This window comes from Onychostruthus taczanowskii, unplaced genomic scaffold (genome assembly GCF_017590055.1).
Source record: "Onychostruthus taczanowskii isolate IOZ18803 unplaced genomic scaffold, ASM1759005v1 scaffold83, whole genome shotgun sequence".
Classification (NCBI taxonomy): Eukaryota; Metazoa; Chordata; class Aves; order Passeriformes; family Passeridae; genus Onychostruthus; species Onychostruthus taczanowskii.
In genome coordinates this window covers 3,160,263-3,165,738 of record NW_024506221.1, presented here as the reverse complement: position 1 = coordinate 3,165,738, position 5,476 = coordinate 3,160,263, and positions in this window count along the sequence as shown.

Here is a 5,476-nt window from a genome sequence, read left to right as displayed (position 1 = left end):
CTGCATTGTCAGTCTTGCACAGCATACTTGGCTCTTGTTCAGAGCTGAATGCACAGTTTCTTTAAGAACAGTGGAGGCCAAGACTTCCTTCATGCTTTCCACAGCCCAGGCTAAGAAACGTGAGGGTGACATTAATGAAGGACTTTTCCTTCCTGAACAGGCCTCATGGCCCACTGCAAAACAGTGTTTTCACTCAGTGTCTTTGCATAAATTTCCTATCAATGCCCATTCTGTCTCTGGGACTGTCAGGTAGCTTGGCACAAGCGGGGAAACTCACCATGGAAGGAGCAGTCATGCAAAACAGCTTCTTCCCCATGCCATTTTAATTTTTTTGGTTGACTTTTTCCCACAGAATGGAACAAAATAACTTCAGTGTACAATTTCATCATTATTATGATGAAACACAGTAGACAGGACTGCAGTTGAGTTAATTTCTACTGTCTCATTTAGAAAAAATTGGATTTGCTGTGCTTTCAAAAGAGGCCAGACTCTACCAACAACAGGACACAGAGAGAGTACATTTTTGAACAATAAAATAATGCATGAATTGGATATAGATCCTCTCCATCATTCTCCATGAGCTCATTGTCTCAGGAAAACATACTTAAGACATTTCTTTAAAATGTGAATTTAAAGAAAAAGCAAAAAAACCATGGGAGTATTCCTGGCCACTCTCTTTTTGGAATACCAGAAGCATGAATTTCACAAGTCTCTGGGATATGGGAAATGCCAACAATTTGAGAAAAGAACTACTCACTTGCATTCATTAATTTTAGTTTACATTTTTAAAGTCTGTTACTTGAATTTAAACAAGATTACAATCCCTTTCTCTATTTTAATATTTTTACAGTTAAATGTTACCTACATGATATAAACCAAACTATTTACATTGTAAGACTACTTGAGCACAGATTGTCCTACTGTTAAACAACATCTAACACAATGAGTGACTGAAACCTCCCTGCACTAACCCGGACAAATAAATTATTAATAAGGACGTTATTAATAATATGCACTAATAAGTTCCATGGCTCTTGCTCATTAATACTGGAAGGGCTTTGGTTTCTGAATTTAGCCTGATTTTCTTGTGAATTTCACTTAAAGAAATGTGGTCACCAAATATTGCTCACTCATAGCAAAGGTAACATCATGAAACTACCAGACAGAGGCTGCACAGATGTAACAGAATTAATTTGATTTGTAAAGATACACAGGTATAAATCAGCACTTTAAATGCCTTTTAGGTTATGTTAGCCACCTGAAGTTGGGCAAGTAAATTTTTTGTTTAATTTCATTTACACTCTAATACCACTGACTGTATGTTTCCAGCTAAGGATGGACCACCCTGAACTGTTCACTTCTTCCGAGATCCAGTCTTTGGGTTGCAACAGAAATCAAACAGGAATAAGAGACAAATCTTTCAAGTAAATGCTGACTCTCCTGCCATGGGGTGGTTCTGTGCCCTCCAGAAGGAGGACACACACTGTCTTCCTGTAATCTCTTTCAATGCCTGTTTTTTTTTTCAAATTATCCAGTGGTTTCCAGTCCATCAAATACGTGGATGGAAAGAATCCTGCACATTTATATTTATTGAGTAACTTGGGGCATGGAGTTGATTTACTTTGGCAAGTGAATTTGATATCTTAGTTCCTCATCACTATTCCAGATCCTATTTCCTGGCACTGGAAAGTTATTTGCAAAACCTGCTCTGTTTTTGTAGTTTTAAAACCCAAACTATTTCATCACTTTAGGTCAGCTAGCAGGAAGTGAATCGTACATACCATTTAACCATGAAACTCCAAGCTAGTCCTTACAGAGTTTGAAACAAGCTCCTCTCTAGATCAGTCTTTCTTGAAGAATAGCATTTTATCATAACATTCTCCATTCAGCTCTCCTTCTTTAGCTTCAAAGAATTTATCTTTGAACACACTTATTGGCTCAACTACCCCATTTGTTCATATCAGACAATAAGCTTTTTTTCCTACTGTAAACTAGTTAGGGACATAGTGAGATCGTGTAATTCTTACAAAGCACATTGGGGACAAATTTGAAATGCTACCACCAGGAGACTCATGGAGATGGAGCACAGAAAGGACTAGCCATGGACTGGAGGAAAGAAAACAAGTGGCAGTGAAGTTTTATTTCTATAACGTATGAAGGAATAAAATATTCAATAGCATTGAAATGTATTTTCTGTACCCATAACACCTCTGCTAAACTGTTTTGACTTTGAAACCCTAGAAAAAAGCCTTCAGAACATTGGTAAACCAGATTTTCTTCTGTATTTAACTCTACAAGTTCTTTCCTTCTGTGTGAAGCAGCTAAAGGCTGGCAAGTATGGCTAGCTTTGGGATAGAAAGGAAGCAGAAACAGCAAACACCCTTTGTAAAAATGGCAGGATGCGAGTGTTTTCAAACAACATCTCCAAAGCAAAGAATTCTGTTGCCTCTTTTTTTTTTTTTTTTTTTTTTTCAAACTTGGAAAATTTTAGTAGAAGCCATTCTCATTACACTGAGAACATCAGTGTTTATTACCTCTGTAGATGTAATAATGTCAGTATGGAATCTCAGCTGAAATATCTCCAGCAGTAAAGGAACTCCTGCCAGGTTCCTTGAAATATCACCAGAGCCAGGGAAATAATTTGTTCTCTACCTTCAATCAGTAGTAATCCTTTTGAGAGGTGCTTCCCCCACCCCCTCTTGGTATCACCTACCATCAGCTGAGGAACAGAGCATTCTGCTACCATCAGGCAACTCACCTTCGCCTGTGCATTTGAAACCTTTCCCCTTGCAAGTAGGTTTGGTGTGCATGCACCCTGTGTAGCAATGAGGACAAGCCCACTCAAAGGCCAGTCCTCCTGCAAGGCAGGGAGGTGGAACAACTGGGTGAGGAAAAAAGCTAGAGCAAAGCACTTCTGTCTTCAATGCTGTTTCCCAATAGACTTTTTCACACTATCAGTTACTTTCTTGCTGAGGAGATTCACCTAGAGTGTGTTATGTGAGCAATTTGGACACTTCTGATTAAGTATTCAGCGCATGCCTAGTCCAAGGCATTTTTCATGTTTTGTTGAATACCTTTCATAACTGTGAGAGGTGAATGCTTGTGAATATGTGCCAAAGGCAAGAAGAGCTGTCCTCAACACTTTCAAAGCTTTCTATCTATTCACTAAAAAGAGGGGAAATGCTCACACTTGGTGACTAAGAAAACACATCCTTTTCTGCAAAGCTAATCCAGGCAACAATGAACTACAGAAATGTGCCAACATTCCTCACTGTGAAACAGACAACAGGAATACACTAACTTGTAAATCAAGTCCCTGCTAAACTGGTTTTCTTATCTGAAATTAGTTTTCAAGAAATTTGATCATTCAACAAGATTTTCAGTGGCTGAAATTCATTGGGGGAAAAACCCTATTTTTTTGAAACTCATAATTTTCTTTGTAACAGAAGCAGGTTTTAACACTCACAGAAACCACTGAAGCGTGAAGCCCCATACTCAAGCCATGGTTTCCCTTAACTAACAGTGCAGCACTCGTTCTTTGCACTGAGTCTGCAGACGGCAGCAGCAAATACAGCCCAAGCTCCCTGGCAGTGCTGCAGAGCAGTAGCAGGGGTTTCTAACTGCAATACATGTGTATCATGACAGCATCAGGCACTCAGCTTTTCTATATTACCACAGAGCTAGACTGCCTAATTCAAGATCTGCTTAAGGAAACTTAAACAGAGCTGCTTACGTGTCAAGTTTCAAGGGAGAAAAAGGTGCAAACTTTTAACAGATTTCATGTTCCTAGTCTAAGTCCCCATACACTGAATCTAGAACAGTAACCTGAAGCAAAGATTTGGCACTGAAAACTTCAGCCATGATAAATATTCTCACTGAAATGGTGAAATCTTTCAAAGAGACACTCCTCTGTTTGGACAGTTGTTCACAAAATTGTCTAACTTTACAATAAATGCTTCATCTGCATTTCAAAAGTTAAAATTAATTTTAAAAAGCTGGTCATCCCTTTACTGAAATATGCCAGTCTAGAAGCAACTATAGCATCAGTGCCTCTTAAGAACTGCCTCTAGTTATTTCACATTTTTATGTTTACATTATTATGTTACGTGTCAAAGAACCGCTGGATAAAACCAGGGGTTAAACCCCTTGAAGAGATAATTTACTTCTCCAGCAAGGCAAAATCACATGAAGGACAGGAAGACAAGCCCAATCTACAATCCCAATTATTTTAGTGTACCATCTAGTTAGAACAATCTGTGATGACTGGAATGCAATTCAGTACACCAGAAGCATACATCTCTGTTAGGAAGATATACATCGCATTTTAAGCACCACTGAATAGTCACACACTGAATAAAAAGGGTCTCTGTGATTGTTTACTACCAGACAGATGTGTATCACTTACATTTGCTACACCCAGCTGAGCAATCTGGTACACTGAGGCAGGAGGATCGTGCTTATCATCCAACCTGAGTTAAATCAAGCAGCAGGAGTGTTGCCCTGATTTTTTAAGATTTTCTAAGCCTTCTGATGTTTGCATTCTTGTATCAAACTTTCTCACACACTTCCTGTAAACAACTTATTGTTTTGCATTCTTTTATGGAGGAGAAACTTGATGGACTGTTGGTTTGTCCAGTGTCATTGGAGAGGTGGCACTTTCACCCTCCAATCCACTATCACCTTTGAAAATCTACAAATGTTGGAGTCAGAAAATAAACTTCCCTTTTTTCTGCCTTGAGAGCAACAGCGTGTCTACGTCGTGTTGTCTCGTGTCCTATAGTGACACCAGGAGAGCACATGAAACACTAACAGTGTCTCTGTAGCCATATAAAGTTACTAGAAATACCATTTGGTCAACATTTATATAGATATTTAAATGAAAGATGCATGATGCTAAAGGATGTGGAACTATCTTTCACCATGGGGAAAAATTAAAAATAAATAATGTGCACACATTTTTAAAGTTCTGAGTGCCTCTGCTTTCCTTATTCATGTTGTACAAGGCATAAAAAACACTCACACAAAAGATGCTGGCAAAGAACTCGAACTTTCACCTTAACAAAACATATCAAATAGAAAGGAAGATCTATCTCCACATAGACTAATGAAACAAAAATTGAGTTAAAAGGTTAATGCTAGCTATAGCATTTTGTGCCAACCCCCCCCCATGCCACAACCATGTTTCCACAATAAGACCAGGAAATAACTGAGTGTTTGTATCTACATATTGTATACAGCTACATTAACACAATGACACGGATGATTTTGTTGGAAATACCTTCATAAAGCCTTGCTACTTGTATCTTACGGTATTCACTTGGCCCATAAAACCCTGACATTTTTAGAGCAGTCACCACAAACTTTGCTTCTAAATTTCTGGCAGTAATACATAAAAAGAAGGTGGTTTTGATTATCAGCAATTTGAATGGAAATGTGAAACTAGAAGCATTGTACCTTCTAAATTCCTTATGTCAAT